This window comes from Suncus etruscus, chromosome 3 (assembly GCF_024139225.1).
Source record: "Suncus etruscus isolate mSunEtr1 chromosome 3, mSunEtr1.pri.cur, whole genome shotgun sequence".
In the NCBI taxonomy this organism is placed as follows: domain Eukaryota; kingdom Metazoa; phylum Chordata; class Mammalia; order Eulipotyphla; family Soricidae; genus Suncus; species Suncus etruscus.
This window is the reverse complement of record NC_064850.1, coordinates 123,642,692-123,664,646: the sequence shown is the minus strand read 5'-3', so window position 1 is coordinate 123,664,646 and position 21,955 is coordinate 123,642,692.

The following is a 21,955-nucleotide window of genomic DNA, read 5'->3' as shown; positions in this document are numbered from 1 at the left end:
ATTTGTGGAAGTCACAATATTATAAGGTAGGTTTATGGTTTTACTTGTGTAGATATTTTCTTAAATTGAATCTAATCCTTTATCATAAATCTTTACAGTAAGTTTCAGAGAGAAACAACTTGAAATGGTACTACAAGGATATATCTTAAATATTGAATAGGTATGGGGAATATTGTAATATGAATACAGAAACCCCTAATTCTCATTAGCCTTTAGAGAATTAGACAAAGTAAGTCAATTTCAACCTAATCTGATCACTGTTACATAAGGTTAATGCAAGTTTCATTGGTTAAATGATTAGATGAGATATTCTAAGTTAATGGTCAAAAGTCAATATTTACTCTCATTTATCATTCCCTAAGACCCTGAAGTTAAGCAACTAGTTATTAATATTAAGTTATTAAATATTATACAGCAGCTTTTCTAATATAAAACTCTGTGATCTTCTTTATGAAAAGAAAGCACATGATTATTTAAGTATGAGATAAATAAGATGGTGTTCCAAAATTTAAAACCTAAACATTGAGGATATTTTGAGATTTTTAAAAATTCTACAATTAAAATTACATATGCTCTCAAGCATATGTAAGGAAAACTAATTGAAATTTGTAGACATAGTAGTGAACAGAAGAATGTTATAGTATAAAATGTATGAAATTCATCATGTTAAAAACAAATTAAAAATGAATACTAATTAGAACTTTCTATGAGCGACATTTCTCATGCATTCAATAGATATAAAAATGTGATTTTTTTTCTTTTCTTTTACTCACTCTGAACAGATAATAATGAGTAAGATATTCATGGATAGTCATGTTTTATTAAATGAGTTCAAATAGATTCTCGTGATTCAATTTTTCAAAATGACATAATAGTAAAATTGCAACCTTTATTTTAGCTATTAAATTTGTTCATTTTGAATTCATCATTAAAATTCAGAGCTAGCAATGATTACCTAGGGGGATATATTAACCTAAACCTTAGAGGATTTTTTAAAAGTATGTTTTATTGTGTTTAAAAATCAGAAAACAATAAAGGTGTAAGAAATTTCCATAAAAATTTCATAGAAGCTCTTGGAAAATAATGGTATAAATTAAAAAGCAAACAAATTTTAAGATGTACAAAAAGGTAAATAAATTACAATAATATTTCTAAAATTGGATATTATAATTTACTAAATATTAAATGTAATATGTAGGAATATTACCATCTAAAAAAACTTAAGATGAATAAATTTTCAGCGTGTTTAAATTTGATTATAACTAACCATTATTAGGAAAAAAGAGATGATCAGAGTTCGTGCTCTTGTGGAAGAATTAGTAATTATTTGCTTTATTTTAGAATTTGTGTATTTTTCTCTTATTTTCTCCAGGTTCACTGTCCTTCTTTATTCACTTATTTTTTAATATAAGAAATGAGTTTCTATCACTTAGATTGAAGTTCCTGCTGCTAGTCCAAACTGCATGAGTCATTATGAGTCATGGCATGGCTTTGTAGCTATACCATGAGTTAAATGAAATGAGCTAAATGATGTCAAATTATGGGGAAATCATGCACTGGGGTTAGAGCTGCACAGATTAATAAAGCAGTGAAAAATCATGAGTCCTTGTAGCCCTGACCTGCTCTCCCACTCCTCTGAGGCATCCAGCCCCTCAATGCAAAATGTCTCAACCTCAACAAGCAGAGAGAAGAGAAGCTGAGCAAGACTCAAATCTAATGCTTCTCTACCACTGGCTGAACTGTGCACTGTTGCCTTTTGGGTCATGCAATAAACAGTTATAAGGAGCCTCTGCATATGTTCTTTGGGAAGGTCATGAACCATCCTTCCAGTCACAATGTTCAGTGGGCATTTGGGTTACAGAGCAGAATAAGGATGGTCCATGCTGTGTGGATTCCTGAGCAGTGGCAAATAGCACATGATACAAGGCCAAACTCTAGACAAAGAAGGATGAAAGACTTTGGGGAGAACTAACTTGTGATGCACTGATAATTTTGTGCACATGTATGTACGTCCTTGTACACATTTTAATTTCTACCAGGCACTGTTTCTTACAGAGAGAGAGAGAGAGAGAGAGAGAGAGAGAGAGAGAGAGAGAGAGAGAGAGAGAGAGATGCTCCTTATCCTGGTTTACCCTTTATGAGCATCTCTGACCTCTGACTTCTGCCTCGTAGCTAGACTGGACAAAGAGGAAGGAAAAAATAAGAACTACCTCCCAAACATGGATTTGTTCTCTGTTTCACAGACTGACCTAATTAACAGTGTTTACTAACAGTATTTATTGCAGAGCCTACAACCTGCAAAGAGAAGGGACTGACAGCAGTTCCTTTTCATCAACTTATTCTAGAGAAGATGTCTCAACCAACTGCTGGCACAGGGGTGAGAACCATCAAGATATGATGCATAATTTTGCCAGACCCCAAATAACCCTCCATACCTGTAGCATCTTAGCCTCATGCAACCTTAAGAATGCCAGTCCATGTCCACCCCAAAGCCACAATGTACTGCCTGCCTAAAAACTACCAGTCATAGCAGAGTGCATGTGAAAACATTTAACTGTGGAGTCTAAAGCTCTTTCCATAGACCCAGATATATAGATGCTAAATGGCATTTCAAGTGATCTGTTGAGCACTCAGTTAGGGTGTGACATTGTCAGCATCTGCTGGACCCCAGGTATTGAGGGGGGCTGTTGAAGATGGGAAGGCTCTATAGTCCTCTGGCACCTTCCTTGGTCAGTCTTGTGGCATTGGCAGTATCTATATCTCTTGCCTAAATTTTATCTTGACTCTGTGTATAGAGAAACTAACAACTTACTTGGAAATTAACAGCCATTTCTTGAAGTAGTCCTTAATTAATGACACAAAATAATTGGGTAAAACAGTGTTTTGATTGTCATGCTAATTTCTCAAATAGTTTCAGATATTTCCTTGTTAGGCTTTCTGTGTCCACAGAGGCAGATGTGGTAAAAATGCACCTTTTATTACCTGACATCTTTTCTCTGACTCCACCATTAAAATTGTTCCAATGGGTTCAGAGGAATAAAGAATCAACTAGGAGGCAAAATTTTGTGACACTTAATCAAAAGTCATTTTCCATTTTAATGTTCAAGTCTGTGTCCTTATTTGATTTTTTTTTCATTCATTTTGACATGCTTTAAAACTCCATCTATTCAAAGGTAATTAAACAATTTGTAAACATATAACAAGGTATATTGAAGTATATATAAAAGTTTATAAGCAAGAAAGGAAAATTTCTAAAGATAAGAGATGTAGAAAAACTATAGACAGTATTTTGCAGTCATTAACTTCAAACGGAGCAGGTATGAGTCTGATTCATTCTTATAAGATTCTTGTTCCTCCTAGACCGTATTGAAGGTGAAAATGTGTTCCCTGACCAAAAGCCATGTGCTCCAAGGACTGGAGGAATTGAATCTGTTCAGAGTCCAGGACCATGGTTTGGAACAGCATCTATGTAAATAATTGGAAGCACAGGCATGTTCTTGAACAACTGATCTGAATTCACACCACTCAACCATGTACGGACCTGTAGTTGGAAAATTAAAAGAAATCTAAGATCCTTTGAACTAAAGTAAATGTGATAATTCCCAGGGAAGACTTGACATAGATGTAAATATCTTTTCAGGTTCAAAATACATTTTTGAACATGTACCCTATATTTAAAATTGAGGAGGGAAGTTAGACCACACATAGCAGTGTTAAGGGGCTATTTCTGGCTCTTTTCTCAGGAGTGAATCCTCAGAAGTGCTCAAGATATCACTTATGTGGATAATGCACATGCAATACAAGTGATTTGTCCTTGTTCTAACTAATTTTAAAAGTTAAATGTATAAAGAAAACACACACAAATAAAATATGATAATATTGTAAATCTAAAATAGAATTATAAAATCATAACTGACCAAAATGTAACCATAAGCATATGAGATCATATTTATGATAGGTAAATTAAATTTTGTAGTGAAGACTTTGAGAAGAAAAAGACTAAGATAAAAGAAAAAGAAGAATCCTTATGCTTAGAAGAGTTTCTTCAAATTTCATACATAAGCTACAAAAGAATATATAGTTTAATTTTCATGTTTATAATCTTGTTTAAACTTTTAAAAACTTTTTCCAAAACTGACAAATACAAACATATGCATGCATTAATATAATAACTATAAGTAGAATAATTTAACATATAATATATAAACTTTAGAATTTTTGCAGGTGTGCATTATTTCACTTCATTTGAATGCCCAGAAAACATTAATTTAATAAACTGTTTAAATGAAAACACATATCATTTATTCAATAATTGGTTATAATGATTTTAAGCTATCCTTAATGTATGCTGTATAGACAAAATGTGATGATACATAATACATGAATAAATAAGTTCTACATTTTAGGGTTTGATTTTCAAAATCAATCTTTAAAAACATAAGACATCAAAGTACATAGCAAACTGATAAGCCTTAATAAAAAACAGACAGTTAGGGGGGCCAGAGAGATAGCATGGAGGTTAAGGCATTTGCCTTTCATGCAGAAGGATGGTGGTTCAAATCCTGGCATCCCATATGGTCCTCTGTGTCTGCAAGAGACAATTTCTGAGCATAGAGCCAGGAGGAACCCCTAAGTGCTGCTGGATGTGATCCCCCCCAAAAAAAAACTCAAACAAAAACAAAAACAAAAAACCAGACAGGGGCCAGAGCAGTGGCACAAGCGGTAAGGCATCTGCCTTGCATGTGCTAGCCTAGGACTAACCAAAGTTCAATCCCCCAGTGTCCCATATGTTCCCCTATGCCAGGAACGATTTCTGAACACATAGCCAGGAGTTATCCCTGAGCGTCACTGCATGTGGCTCAAAAACAACAACAACAAAAAAGCACAAAACAAAAAAATCCCATACATTTAGGGACCAGAATGATAAGAAACTTGTATTGCACAATGCCATTTTCTGCCATGCTATGGTCCCCTGAGACTGGTAGGAGTTATTCCTAAGTGTAGAGCCTGTAACAAGTCCTGACTAAAGCGGAGTGTGCACCTCCTCCTAACTTTTTCCTGCAAAAATACATTAAACTCAATTATACTAAAAGACAAAAATGTACTAAAATTAGAAGACCCTATATAATTAATATCCATAAGGAAATATGAAGGCATCTATAAATTCAATAACCTTAGTGTACTGGCTCTATGTAGAGGGAAAATAAGTGAGCAGAATACAATAGGTTTTGGAATGCATAATCAGGATAGTTATTATTAATCCTAAATCTTAGGTTAGCAACATTCTGAACATTTGTTAAACCTGAATAATGAGTATCAATTATCACTTCTCTGCATTTATTTCTTTCTTAAAAATGTTGCAGACATTTTTCAACACCAAGATGTTTAAAAGGAAAATGGAATATTAGTTCACACTTGCTACCTCATGTTGGCTGTCATCATTCATGTAGTCACTGTTGAGTGATTTGTTTCCTGGTATTATTTTCTCATTTTTTTTTTTGTCTTGAATATCCAGTGTAGGACCAGGCACTCTAGTAAGTTCTGGTTCATGAGGCAGCAATTCCTTCGCTGGGCGATTCCCTCATGTCCTGAGTGTGTCTGACAGACAAGCAGAGAGCAGATTGCAAAGTTTCTCTGAAGAAGACTGTTCCAAGAGAAAGTAGTATGAGGAGAGAACACTGCAGGCAGATGAGCTTCACAAGGAGAAGAAAGCGAAGCCAGTACTTCCAAAATGAATCAGATTTGGAAAGAAAACTCATGTGTGCTTGAGTGTGAGTCCGGAGGCAATAAGCCATTGTACCAGCCACAGAGCTGATCTCAGAGCAGAATCTCTGTCTCTTTTGGGTACTGAAAGCTGCCTGTCATGACTGAAAATTGTTATTTGAAGTGAAAAACTGGAATTTGAACTAAAAAAAGATCCCAAACTTTTCAGCAGGTTGGGATCCTTGAAGACTTTTGAGAAGATACTGGAGATTTTTGTAGATTGAATGAGGCTAAAATGACACTCCTGAAGATATTTGGTGGTGGGCCCTGGGCAAATTTCAACCGGGAGTGGGTCTTTGAAAGGAAATAAATACTTGTCTACTCTATCCTGAAAAGGTGAAAAACATCGTCCATCTACATGAGACAGGATTGAGAGAACTGAAGTCAAGGCATTTTTGTGGAACCTGAGGTAATCTTGGGTCTATATTTATTAATGGGTCAAGTGGCTTTGTAAAATCTTGTAACACAATGGGAAACGCCCGAGTGAAAGACTCTGGATGAAGAGGAACTTTTTTTAATGAGAGTTGACAGTTGTGAGTGTGGGGAGGTGACTGTATGACAGAGTCTTACAAGTAGCATTGATCTTTAAGAAGCTATATCCACATCTATCTATAGGCACTCTGCTAAGGAAGCCACATTAGGTTACATTAGGTTACAGAGTGTGAAACAGAGAAGTAGACTGAGGATACTCGCTTTGTATGAGGCTGACCTGGGTTCCAGCCAGGTCATGAGGACTTGTGCCCTGCCAGCAGTTGTCGCTGAGCATAGCTAAGCCCAAGGACTGCCAGGTGTGCCCCAAACACAAAAACATAAAAATAAAAGTATATTAAAATTCTCCAGGGCTGGAGTGATAGCAATTGGTAGCGCATTGCCTTGCACGTGGACAACCAGGACAGACCCTGATTGAATCCCCGGTATTCCATAACTGGTCTTCCAAGCTTTCCAGGAGTGATTTCTGAGTGCAGAGCCAGGAGTAATCTCTGAGAACTGAAGGGTGTGGCCCCAAAACCAAAATAAATAAATAAATCTTAAAAAAAAGAAAAACCAAGTAGTTTATTATTATCTGAAATATGAATAAAGTAAATTATATTTGATAGGAATACTGGGGCTCAACTAGTAAATTTTATTTGATAGGAATACTGAGGCTCACCTAGCAGAGCTCAGAATATACTCTTAGCTCTGTGCTCAGGAACCACTCCTGAAATTCTTGGGAGGAGGTAGGCCATATTCAATGATAGGGATCAAACTCAAGCTTGCTATGTGCAAGGTGAATGTTTTCTCCTATCGTGCCTCACTGCTCCAAAAAATATTATATATAGCAACCTGGATGTTTATAGACTCATGTTAAAAAGTCCACCAGGGTAATTTTTTTTTTATTTCCTCCAAAGTTTGCTACAAGGATTGTGCTTTCTAGGGTGTGGAAGAATGGTGAATCAGTGCAGCAAGTATAGAATTTGCATTGCATATGGATGACGTGGGTTTGATTCCCAGCATTCCATTTGGTTCCCTGAGTCCACTAATTGTGATCCTTGAGCATAGAGTCAGAAGTAATCCCTGAGCACTGCTGGGTGAGCACCCCATAAAAATTTTTAAACATGTTTCTTCTACAGAAATTTCCTCCAACTAAGCCCAGTAGCAGGAGAAAACTCGTCCCCAGAGTAGTAGTAACATTATTTTTTCAAAGCAGTGTTTCCTAAATTTTAGATGCTATATTCTATTGCTATCTGATAAAATTACATATTTTCTTTCCATTAATATATTATTACTCTAAGATGGTTTAATGATGCCATCGCCTTCTTACACAGCATTTTGCTTTCATTAAACTTATTGAAATAGAATGTGTACCAATCTTTCTGCTTAACACCCTATGCTAGTACATTACTAATGGCAAGTTTTGATGCATTATGATTTTTATGGGCATTTTGTCCAACTTCAGGAATTAAGAAAAGCAGTATTTAATTCTTAAATCTTTAAAGGTTCTGTTCCTTTTGTCATTGAATTCTACTTTAATTCTCCATGAATTCAGAGAACATGCTCTCTGTGATTTTCATCATTCAGTATTTATTGAATTTTATGGTTGCAGTCTGCTCTACTTTGAATAAGGAGAAAGCAATAAAAAATATGTTCTCTAATAATGGTTGTTTTTTTCTCCCCTACAGCATAAAACATTGGAGGATGAGCAAATTAACAGTATCTGTTTTATATATGCAATAAAATTCAATTGTCAGTCCAGGGACCAGCAGCTTTGGAGCAGTAATAAAGCTCTTGGAGGTGTAGAAAAATTCAGCAGGGAGTTGTGCCATACTTGTGTCTTCTCAGACAATTTCTCCTGCTAACACAAGGTCCCAAATGCACTCAACTCTACTTATGTTATTTCCAGTCTGGGAACTAGTTTTCAAAAAACCTAAACATCATCAGCTGTTATTTCCAGTCTCTACTCTACATGTCCTTCATGTTTATTCATGTAAAAATCCCTGTATTCTCAATTACTGAGAGAAAATAAGACTGGGAAAAAACAACATTTATTTCAAATTTTAGATATTCATAAATTAAGACAATTGAATTTGAATATGTTTGAAATTGAATTAAAAAAAAAGAGGGACCAGAGCAGTGGCACAGGCAGTAGGGCATTTGCGTTGCATGTGCTAAGCTAGGACTGACCTCGGTTTGATCCCCAGCATCCCATATGGTCCCCCAAGCCAGAAGTGATTTCTGAGTGCATAGTCAGGAGTAACCCCTGAGCATCACTGGGTGTGGCCCAAAAATGAAAAAAAAGGAGAGAAGTAATTTCTGCAACCAAATGCAGAAATAAATGGAAGAGAAAGCTATCCAATATCCATAATCTATGCTTGGTCCCAATAAAGGGAATGTTCAAATCCTGATTCACCATGATGATACATAAAATTAAAGACACCTCTCTTAGGTAAGAGCTGCTGACACTATATTTCCTGAGAATTAAATAATTTATTTGGAAGAGTTAGTAATCAAATGCAAGAGGTTGCACATACAAGATAATCTATTTCTGAACAATATCCCAAGCCACCAGGTCCAGGTCCCCTTCTATAGTCTTTCATTTCCTTTTCCTTTTTCTTTTCCTTTTCCTTTTCCTTCCTTCCTTCCTTCCTTCCTTCCTTCCTTCCTTCCTTCCTTCCTTCCTTCACTTTCTATTTTTCTTCCTTCCTTCCTTCCTTCTTTACTTCCTTCCTTCCTTTCTTTTTCTTTCTTTCTTTCTCTTTCCTTTCTTTCTTTCTTTCTTTCTTTCTTTCTTTCTTTCTTTCTTTCTTTCTTTCTTTCTTTCTTTCTTTCTTTCTTTATTTGTTTCTTTCTTTCTTTCTTTCTTTCTTTCTTTCTTTCTTTCTTTCTCTCTTTTTTCTTTTTCTCTTTTGTTATTGGTGTTATTATTACTACTAGGTGGTAGTAGTAGTAGTAGTAGTAGTAGTAGTAGTAGTAGTAGTAGTAGTAGTAGTAGTAGTAGTAAATGTGGGAGGTGTTGGGCAAAATTCAGTTGTACTACTCACTTTGTGCTCAGGGTCACTCCTAATAGGGCTCAGGGATGCCTATACTGTGTCAGGAATTGAAAGACAATTATCCACATGCAAGTAGAGAACCATATGCTTTGGTCTATCACTACAGCCCTACCTTTTGGGAACTAAGTTTAGTATTAATGATGCTCCCACAGCCAAATTTCCTAACCCTGTAATGGTACTGCAAATGCATTTTTACAAGTAGTTTGACAGATGTGGTTTCTTAAACACCAATAAAGCTCATGAATCTTGTTTTGTAGATAAAAAGAGAAATTCCATTTACCTATTACTTCCTCACTTTTAAGCCTTGCTTATTAAAGATGCTTTCTATCTTTTACTGCCTCAGCTTCTTTTAGCTGTCTCAATAGAACACATTTTAATTCAGAGGGAGTAAATAAACTTCAGCTGTCAAATATTAGTGTCTAAAAAACCAAGTTTTTAATTTTTTGTTAAATAGTATTTCAATTACAGGAAGTTGAATGGTCCTTTATTTCACAAGCATGACATTCACACATGCACACATCATTGAAAACCATTATATGTTAATAACATTTTAACTATAAGTCATGAAATGCAACTTCTGAAAATAGTGGAACAATAAAATTAATTAAAATATGTAATATTTGAAATATTTTGAATTTCACCTTTGAATTTACCTGATTATATTGCTACTTGACTAAAATACAGTAAAACATAATTTTTCTTCAAATTAAAATTATATATATGATCTACTAAAGATGTAAAATGTGTTCTGTATATAATTACCATGTAATATGCATTATATGTCAAAGCATTATAATTTTTAAAACCTATTTATAGAATTTTATGTTTTAAGATAGCATAATTCTTATACGTGTTTAACTCTAATTAATTATTTACTTTTGAAACATCATATGCAATTTGACTCAAATTTATTTATAATGTTCTTGAACATTATATTTTATATATATCATGACTCAATTAAAACTACAAAATTATCCACTAAATTTTCTCTATTTTCATTGAGAAAATGGTATTGTGGTAAGCTAAAAGCAGGTATATTGAGACTATCTACTATTTTATTTTATATCAATATATATTTTATATATATTAGCTAATTTATTTTTAGATAGTTCCCTTTACTTTTATCCAGTTCCAAGTATGATGATTTACAGTGAAAAGCTTATGCAAATTGACCTATCTTTAAGACAATTTGAATGTTTTCCAAACATAAATGCTCTAAAATAATTTTAAATTAATTCCATTCTTTTTTTTTTTTTTTTTTTTTTTTGGTTTTTGGGTCACACCTGGCAGTGCTCAGGGGTTATTCCTGGCTCCAGGCTCAGAAATTGCTCCTGGCAGGCACAGGGGACCATATGGGGCGACGGGATTCGAACCGATGACCTCCTGCATGAAAGGCAAACGCCTTACCTCCATGCTATCTCTCCGGCCCCAATTCCATTCTTCTTTATGCTATAAATGTATCTAGTTGTAATGAGTGCTAGATTAAATACTCTTCCCACAATTAAGTTATTTATAATAAAATATATAATCTAAAGTATCTAGTATATAATTACTGGACTTTTACTTTTCGGTAAAAAAATGTTAAAGTCTTCTATTTGGATGGTGGTAATGCCCATTTTTAATAAATAGCACAATTTGGAAAAAGTTTTCTTTATGTAGTGGCAGTTTTCCCTATTCCCTTTATTTTGGAACTATGTAGTAGGAAATTCTACTAGAGAAGTTTCTCTTGGGTTTCAAGTTCATGTTAGAACCAGGTTATCAAGATTACTTAGTTTTTTATTTTTACCCCCACATGCACCAGTAGTATATGTGTCATTGTTCCTTTTTGCATAGGCATAATTAAATGGTGAAAATCTTATATGTAAAAACAAGTTCTTAGCTAATACAGATAGGAACACATAAATTGACATTGCAGTGGGGCCATACACACGGAACATTTGTCATAGTGACTTGGATTAGGCTTCAGAACATCAAGCATTGCCCATTAACCCCAGAACCTTGTATCACGTCTATGGAATCAGCATGGTTTTCTGCAGCAGGAATAGGACTTCTACCAAGAAAGGACCTAATACTGCACTGGCATCAACTTACTACAGAGTGAGTTTATTGACACCCTGACGACTTGGTAACAAGCAACAACTAGCTTTCAGGTAGTGTTCCCTGAATTTCCACTTGACTATGAGATGAAACCAGAAGACCCTATGTGTTACTCTGATGTCAACAGAGGATATGTACAAAATCCAGGATCTGTAACTATAGGAACAAGACTACAACAAATGTGATTATGAAGAACTTTTACTGGGACCACAAAAAATACATTGGGGTTAGACAACGTAATATGTCCAGAGGCCTATAGTTGGTTTATGAAAGAATGCTTCATGATTAGAGCCTCCTTGGTTTTAGGCCAAAGGTTTTTCTTTCTTTTTAAATATCTTTATTTAAGCACCATGATTACAAACATGACAGTAGTTGGTTTTAGTTATAAAAAGAACACCCCCTTCACCAGTGCAACATTCCCAATACCAATGCCCCAAACTCCCTCCTCCCCCACTCCTTGCTTGAATTCAAGAAAAGAATTCTATTTCTCTAACTACTACCATTCTCATGATAGTTATCAATGTAGTTATTTCTCTCACTATATTCACCACTCTTTGTGATAAGCTTCATATCATGAGCTGGTCCATTAGCCCTCATCTCTATTGTCTCTGTATATTAATTTAATGTCTTTTATTTTTCTTAAAACCCATAGATGAGGGATATTATTTTGTGTCTATCTCCCTCCCCCTGACTTATTTCACTCAGCATAATAATTTTCATGTCCATCCATGTATAGGAAAATTTCATGACTTCACTTTTTCTGATGGCTGCATAGTATTTCATGTAAATATACCATAGTTTCTTTATCCACTCATCTTTAGCATATGGGTTGTTTTCAGATTCTGGCTATTGTAAATAGTGTTGCAATGAATATAGGTGTGCAGAAGGCATTTTTGTATTGTGTTTTTTGTGTTCGAAGGGCATATCCTTAGAAGTGGTATAGCTAGATTATATGGGAGCTCAATTTTCAGTTCTTTGAGGAATCTCCATATTGTTTTCCATAAAGGATGGATAGACGGCATTCCCACCAGCAATGTGTGAGAGCTCCTTTCTCTCAACATTCCGATCACCACTGATTGTTCTTGTTCGTTGTGGTATGAGCCAGTGGTATGAACCAGTTTTTGTGGTGTGAAACAGTACCTCACTGTTGTTTTGATTTATGTCTCCCTGATGATTAGTGATGTGAAGCATTTTTTCATGTGTCTTTTGGCCATTTTATTTCTTCTTTGAGGATTTCTGTTTATTTATTAAACCCCATATTTTGATGGGGGTTAGACGTTTTTATCTTGTGAAGTTCTGTCAGTACCGTACCTTGTATATCTTAGATATTAGCCAATTATTTGATGGGTATTGGGTGAATAGTTTCTCCCATTCTGTGAGAGGTCTTTGTATCCTCATCACTATTTAGTTTGAGGTGCAGAAGTTTCTCAGCTTAGAATAGTCCCATCTGTTTATCTCTGCTTCCACTTGTTTAGAGAGTGCTGTTACTTCCTTGAAGATGCCTTTAGTTTCAGTGTCATGAAGTGTTTTACCAATGTGCTGTTTTATATATTTTGCGAGTCTTGGTATGATATTAAGGTCTTTAATCCATTTGGATTTGACCTGTGTATGGTGTTAGATGGAAGTCCGAGTCTCTATTTTGCATGTGATGACTAGTTGTCTCAAAACCACTTGTCGAAGAGGCTTTCCTTGTTCCATTATGTATTTCCTTTCCCTTTGTCAAAAATTAATTGATTGTATGTCTGGGGATTATTATGTGAATACTCAAGTCTATTCCACTGATCTGAGGGTCTGTCTTTATTCCAATAACCATGTTGTTTTAATAAATATTACTTTGTAGTGCAGTTTAAATTCGGTAAAAGTAATGCCTCCCTTCTTGTTTTATCTAAAGGTTTCTTTAGATATTTGTGGATTTTTATTATTTCAAATGAATTTCAGGAGTGTTTGATCCACTTCTTTTAAGAATGTCATGGGTATCCTTGGAGGAATTACATTAAATCTGTATAATGCTTTGGGGAGTATTGCCATTTTAATTATGTTAATCCTTCCAATTTATGAACAGGGTATATGTCTTCATTTCATTGTGTTCTCTTTTATTTATTGAAGCAATGTTTTATAATTTTCTTTGTATAGTTCCTTCACCTCTTTAGTTAAGTTGACTTTAAGATCTTTGAGTTTGAATATGAAGGGGATTGTTTTGTTAAACTCCATTTTTTCTATATTATAGGTGTATAAGAAGCCCATTGATTTTTGTGAGTTAATTTGTAGGATGCCACTTTGCTATATTAATCCATTGTTTCTAGAAGCATTTTGGTAGAGTTTTTAGGTTTTCTAAATATAGTATCATGTCATCTGCAAACAATGAGAGCTTGACTTCTTCCTCTCCTATATGGATGCCCTTGATATCCTTTCCTTGCCTTTCTTGCCTAATTATTATGTTAAGTACTTCCAGAACTATGTTGAATAGGAGTAGTGAGAAGGCAACCTTGTCTTGTGCCAGATTTAGAGGAAAGGCTTTTAGTTTATCTCTATTGAGAATAATATTTGCCTTGGGCTTATGGTAAACAGACTTGACTATGTTGAGAAAAGTTCCTTCCATTCCAATCTTGTTGTTAGTTTTTTTTATCATGAATGAGTATTGAAATTTACCAAATTCTTTCTCTGCATCTATTGATATAATCATATATTTTTTTATTTTTTCTTTTGTTGATATGGTGTATTATCTTATTTAATTTACATATATTAAATCATCTTTGCATTCCTGCAATGAAACCTACTTGGTCATCCTTTATAATCTCTTTGTTGAGGTGTTTGATCTTATTTGTTATGATTTTGCTAAGGATATTTGCATCTGTATGCATCAGGAATATTGGTTTATAGTTTTTGTTCTCTGCGATATCTCTGTCAGGTTTTGGAATTAAAAATTATTTGGGAGTGTTTCTTCAGTTTCCTGAAAGAGCCTGAAAATTATTGGTAGTTGTTCCTCTTGAAAGGCTTGAAATAATTCATTAGTGAATCTATCTGGTTTGGGGCTTTTGTTTTTGGGAAGACTTTTGATTACCATTTTAATTTCTTCAATAGAGATGTTTCTGTTTAGATAGACTAGATCAATCTGTTTCAACCATAGAAGATTGTAAGTGTTCAGAAATTATTTATTTCATCCAGGTTCTCTTATTTTGTGGCATAGAGTTTTTCCAAGTAGTCTTTGATTATCTTTTGAATCTCTGCAGTATCTGTATTAATCTCCCCCTATTCGTTTTTAATCTGGTTCATTAAGTTTCTCTCCCTTTTTTTGTTAGTTATGTTAGAGGTTTATTTATCTTGTTTATTGTTTTCAATGAACCTTCCTTTCATTGATTTTTCATATTGTTTCATGGATTTCCACTTCATTGATTTCTGGTCTATGCTTTGATATTTTTTCTGCCTAACTTTTTGAGCAGGGACAGCTCACCTCTGAAGAAGTACCCTCAGAGAACTTCTGGGATGGATAGTTCAAGGTCCAGCAGAGCAGAACGACTTTTCCTTTATATTTTCCCATTTTTTGCTGTGCTTATACAAAAACAAACAAACAAACAAACAAACAAACAAACATATAAGACTACCTCCTACATATCCTTTAAAAAGTTTTATATCTTTATTTTTTATCTTTTATATAGGAGCTCCTGCCTTTTTCATAGAACCTTGGGACACTGATTCTTTGTTTACCACATCTTCCCACTTTAAAAAAAAATGAAACTAAGAAGAAAGGAATAAAGGCTGAGGGCCAGAGACCTAGTGGTGTCAGATGCATTGGTGGGGAAAAAATAAGGACAGAACTAAATATCCAAGCTAAAGTCAATGACAATAGAATCAAGGAACCTAAACTTTAACAATCTAAACTTAAATGGGTCTGTCATACTGACAGTCCAGGAGCAAAGTATACGATGTAATCTGTGTCCATTGGTAAGGTAGAGGGAGGTTGATACTGGTGGTGGGAATGCCACTTTCTCACTGTATATCTAAAATTCAACTATGAAGGACTCTCTAAATGACAATTGTTTCAATAAAAGTTTTAAAACTGTCAAGTAATTGTCAAGTAATTATATATTGTAAACAAAATTTAATTGAACTATTAAAATTATTCAAAATTTGGAAAATTTGGTAAGTTCAATTGATGACAGTAATGAGAAATTTTGTATAAGCTAAAATTTAGTTTTCAAAACATGTCTCATAAATTACATTTGTATTTTAACAATAGTGGCTTCCATATTGACTATTAAGATTTTGTTTTTCATTGAGATATGCATTTGCATGTTTTTGACAAACAATTCTGAGTAAGATTCCATTCAATATAATTCTTATTTTTGTACAAGTTTTTGTTTTGGTTTGGTTTGGTTTTTGGGTCACACCCAGTGACACTCAGGGCTTACTCCTGGCTAGGTGCTCAGAAATTGCTCCTGGCTTGGGGGACCATACGTTATGCCAGAGGATTGAACCACAGTTTGTTCTAACTTAGCACTTCTAAGGCAAATGCCTTACCTCTTGAATATCGCTCCAGCCCCATTTTTGTACAAATTTTATGCTGTGATGATACTATGCTCCTTCAGTATTTCTTCTCCAATTATCATCTGAAAATCAATTATTTTTTTAAATTAATCTTGCAGTGTTATTTATTTAGGAGGACAACACATGCTTTCTTTTTGAAGAATAACCACCTGAAATCTTTATGAATGTTCTTAATACTATCTAACCATTATTGAAATTATTTTTAGCAGAATTTTTATTTGGAGCATCTGTTATAAAATATGCTATAAAACTGGCCACAATTAGCTATCCGACTAATGATGCCAAGATGTTAAGTATTATTATTTGACATTCTATCATATGTACACAAGATAATAATTTGAATTAAAAAGTGAGCAGAATTGATTTTGGCAGTCATGGAGAGAGGCCTTTTTAATCAACCTCTAAAGAAGAAAAAAATAAATATCAGTCAGTTAGTTAAGTATCCAGTTGAGCTATATTCTCGAGCTCTGTAGACTGAGTCCAGCCATATACTACTCTTTCAAGGCAAACACTGAGTACTGTGGTGGTACTAGGGCCCTGTGATATCCACTCCATTCTACAAAGTTCTAGGAAAATCCTATTGTTGGTTCATCCATCTGGTCTACCTAACAGATGGTTTCACTTTGCCATTGAACTTCTTCCCTGTGACATGCTCATTAGACTCCTCTGTTAAAGCCTCACCCTCTCAACCATGACCCCAGACACTTGAACAAGACTAATTTAGAGGTGAGGTCTTTGTAAAGGAATGACAGTGGTTTGAGGCCTGTTCCAATAGGGCAAAAGAAACACAGGAAGTAATTCTCAAAGGATCTGCGATGAGATGTAGCAAGATTATGGGTCTTTATACAAAGAAGGAATCCAAACCCACTGAAGCCTTCCTAAATCCTGGAGCCTTCAGAATTGATTAAATATTTCCTGTATTTAAGATACAAATATCTTGTACTTTGAGTGAAGCTCCAACAATGGGTATCACCTCTTTCTGTAGGGAACATGTCTGCATTGATGAATGAACGTTTTCTGACTCCAAACCTGCTTTCTTTCACATCTTTATTCAATAGCCCTTTCCTTTCTGAGTAGAGCATTTCTCCTGGAGATGAAATAAAACGCATGTTTCACTTGCCCACTAGCAAGGTACCGTGTTCTTTCTGGAGGCTCAGGCGAGGATCTCTTTCCTGGCTTCCCTTGCCTCTCCCAGCCTCATCAGGTCTTACCCCTTTGAGGACATGCATTCTTCTGACTCCACATACATCAATTTCACATGTCTCTCTGACACTGATATCCTAAAATTGGATTGGCATCTGAAAAGCAAACCTCGTATAAAAGGCAGCACTTTGAAGACTTGAGGTTAACTCTGTGCAAGGCCCTCTCAGGGTTGTGCATGCGACCCAGACTCTCCAGTTCTCATATAAATGTACTAATCCTCAGCTCTTAAGTCATCAGAATGTTTAAGCATACTTCTATTTTAAGTTGCAACATTTTTTGCAAAACTCTTAGTCCAAAAGAGTAAATGTATAACAAATACAAAAAAGAAAAACCAAACAAACAAACAAAAAAACCAAACACAGTGTCTATCTAATTCCTCATACAAATCTGATGAACGAAAATAAATTCATATTAGAGGAGTCGGAGTGGTGGCGCAGGGCATAAGTCATCTGCCTTACTCGTGCCAGCCTAGGATGAATTTGGTTCAATCTCCAGCGTCCCATATGGTCCTCTAAGCCAGGAGTGATTTCTATTTTCTTAGTATATGTGGTGCTGAAGCGAGCACGACCAGGAGCGATTTCTGAGTGCATAGCTAGGAATAACCCCTGAGCGTCAGTGGGTGTGCCCCCCAAAAATTCATATTAGAGACTTTTTTAGATAATATTATTACATGTTCTATTTAAATGTTTGAAGACATTGTTGACATTGAGTACTTGAGATTTTAGCAAATAATTGAATTTCCTTTGACCCCTAGCTCTCAGTGAAAACATCAGCACAAAAATCAAGAAACTCAAATCACATATTTATGTATTTTTTCATAGTGAGGAGGTAAAAATTTTGAAAGTCCCGTATAAATGCATATGACCATAAGTGTACGGCAATTCCTTAAAATTTTTTCTCAAGAAATAAGTGAAGGAAAGGCAAAATGGAAAGCCCACCTTATCTTTGATTAGGAATTGATACCACTTTCTCAGTAGGGCAGAAATTCATGGATAGTGTCATCAGTAAGGACCCTCCTCTCAGGACACCCACAAGAAAGGATTAAAACAATAGCAATGACACAAAGCATAAGAATAAGAACAGTGCTTTATCATAAATTATGGCATAATCTTATAACTCATTGGAAAATTGGGTGACCCTTTCTGAAAAGCTTGGTCAAAATTTTAAGAGAAACACACATACACACACATACATACACAAACACACACAGATCTAATCTGTGAATGTCTTGCTTTTCAAAAGTGTTTTTGCTAAGAAATGACAGCAAGGATGCCAAGATATATCAAACCTGTCATCCCCGTCCCCCCCTTCTGACTGGTGCAGGAAAAAAAAGTGATATTGCTAAAATAAACCAGCAATTTTATCTGGTAAATTAAATTTATTTATAGGGGACACAGATGGCATTTTTATCTCATTTTCTCATTGAATAGTATGCCATTGAAAGGGAAGAGTGTATGAAAAATGAAACATTGGCAAGGTGGTTGGTGTTGAAGAAATAAGTTTGGTTTGTGAGACTTGGCAAATCTTGGGCACTTCTCACACTGCCCAGGGAAGAAAGGATCTGGCAGGAGTCTGGTGATCTGATTAGATACATTTTCAGCTAAAATGTGGAGAACGAATAAAATTCCTATAAGGTAAATTTATTTATTTATTTATTTATTTATTTATTTATTTATTTATTTATTTATTTATTTATGGCTAAGAAATAGAACAGTGGAAGTTTTCTCCAATAACTTGGCCAGCAAATGTTTTGCTATACTATAAATTTATAATTCAGATTTTATGATATTTATAAACAAAGAAATGTCTTGAGTCACAGCTAATATCTGAAACATTCAGGGAAGACTGATTTAATTAAAATATGTCAGTGTTTATATACATTACATACAAATACATTTGAAAGAAATAAAAACATTCACATATTAAGTCAATATACAAGTTGAAGTTTTTATTTATTTTTTTAGCCACATCAAGCATTGCTCAACTCTTTCTTACTTGTAATAATGTGCTCAAGATCATTTTTGTTAGGACTGTATGGATTCCTCGGATTACACCTCAGTCAGACAAGTGCAAGGCAAACACCATAGCTGCTGCTGTTTTCTTTCATATATATATATGTATATATATGTATATATATGTATGTATGTATGCATGTATATAAATATGTATATATGTATGTATATATATTTAACTTTTCAATATGAAAAAATATGACTTTTTATTTATTTATTTTGGGTTTTGGGCCACATTTGGTGAAGCTCAGGAGTTACTTATGCACTCATAGATTGCTCCTGGCTTGGGGGACCATATGGGACACCAAAGATTGAACAGAGGTTCATTCTGGACCAGCCACGTGAAAGAAAAATTTTCTACTGTTGTGCTATCTCTCTGGCCCCATAACTTTTAAATTAATGTAGTTTTGTCAATGAAATTATTACAGGTCAAGTTATATTTAAACATTTTATTTCTGTTATCAATATAATTTTCCTAAAGTTTATCTGCAGGGCTAACTGTTACTTCCCTAAAAGATAAATATAGGTCTGTTCAGATTAGAGCAGTGGGATGTATGCAGTTTTTAGCCTCAACCTTACTTCAGATGCCTAAAAACATTTTGTATGTGATTCTCGATGCACTTTTCCATAATATAGAATGCTGATTCTATTTCATTGTTGGGACCAGGAGGGTTACACAGAAGAAATTGATATGACTGAGCACATGGTGTGACTTTGGCATTCTAAGGGACTCTCTGACAGGCTCTCCAGCTCTGTGTTCCTTTCCCCATAACAGGACCATGTGGAAGCCTATGGACTAGCCATCATTGAACTGTCTTCTTCAGAAATGCCTCAATTTAACTTTCATTGTCCTTATCTCTTTAAATGCAGGTGGCTGGTAACTACAACTTAAGAGATCTGCGACATACTCCATTTTAATATTTTTTAAATTTATTGTCAAGGAAAAGAAATGGAGAGAACCTCCCTCGGATCCCCCACAGTTCTGCATTTATTTAATTTGTTGGATGCTTGGTATTTAAACAAACAAGTGTACATTTAAATTTGGACAGTATAATTTGCATTTGAAGAACTGGTTCTTTCCTTTTACTAAGTCCACCAAGCTAGACTCCACTCCACAGATCTAGGTGTGAGTTGTTCTCTATTGTGATAAATCCATGTATTTCAAATACATCTTCCTACAATGGATTCTGGGATATGCATGTGATCTAAGTTGCCCTCTTTAGAAAGATGGAAATAATTCCAAATTGCTGAGGAAACAAACCAATCTTTCTTCTTGAATTTGGGATTTTCCTTCCCAATTTTGTATACTTCAGAAAGGAAAATCTGGGTAAGTAATAAACCCTACTGAAGATATCTAATAGCCCAGAGATGGCTTGAATAGATCATGATCTGTAGGGTTTTAAGTTACATTTGCCCATGTTTACACGCTGAATTCCTCACACATCATTTCTCATTTCTTACCCCTATTTCTCCATGTATTATTTATTTGGTGTCAGATATCTTAAAGTCTTCATGGAACAACTCCCATGACAAATACACCAGCTTTTTAATCCTAAAAATTAGGATGATGGCAATATTTGCAGCTGTTTTTTGATTTATGTACTTGATAATTACTACTAGATCACAATTTTGGGACAATATTCATGATGCACCTCTAGATCTTGCTATTTCTATACAAAACAAGGTAGATATTTCTTTAATTATTTTTATTCTTTTTAACAAATAATACGCTCATAGAAATACATCATTAAATCTATAGTTTAAGTACATTATTATGTCAGTAAAAAGCCAAAATCTTAAAGGATTTATTTCTCAAATACATTTTTCTCAAGTACATTTTTATACTTTGACATATTTTCATGTAATATGAATATGCTTTATTTCTTAATTTCACAAAATTAGGAAACTATGCCTTTATTTCATTGTACACATTTTACATAGAGGAAAGCAACAGTTAACTGGCTCAACATTTCTTAATATTTATAAAACTTTAAATGAGATGCATTCATGTGCAGATCTAGAAGAAATAATTATTTTTTATTCAAAAAGACAATTCATTTTGAATAGCTCATGAAATAGAAATCACACTATCAGCAGTGAAGTCCAGCCAGAAAACAGTCTCCTCATTTTGATATTGCTTTCTCTAAGGTACATACTCGTCTGTCTGCAAATACTATTGTTTGTATTTTCTTGAGGCCATGTTTCTATTTGTAAATAAATTTAGTGTGAGTTTTAATTGCACACAGTCTCCCTGGAATTTCTAGTTGAATGTGCTCTACCTCAACCAAATGTTCATATTTCTACTTGCCTAGAGGCAAATAGGCAATAGTATTTGTGAATGAGCATCCTCCCATGTCCTGGTTCATTGTTTGTTGAGAGTGTTTCTTGATATTAAAAGTTATTTAATAGTACAACAGGTAAGCTGCTTGCCTTGCATCCAACACACCTGGGTTTGATTACAAGCACCACATAAGAGCCCCTGAATAACACTAGGATTAAATTTTAAGTAGCTTGTTGTGGTCCCAAAACAAAACAAAATAACAATAAAGAAAGAAAAGAAAATATATTGAGTGTTACTGGGCAATAGTGAAGGGAGAGATGGAAAAACTATATAATTATGAGAAAGTTGAAATCAATAGTTGAAAAACTTATAAAACTGAACTCTAGATGTCTAAACTCTGACACAAAAGCAAAACACTCAACAGGAGATAAGCAAATATCTGAAGCAAACAAAGAGTATTGAGACCTTCAGGGGTCATTGAAGACTGAGTCTTTGAGAACTTTTCCCTTGCTGTAGGCTTTTGGGAA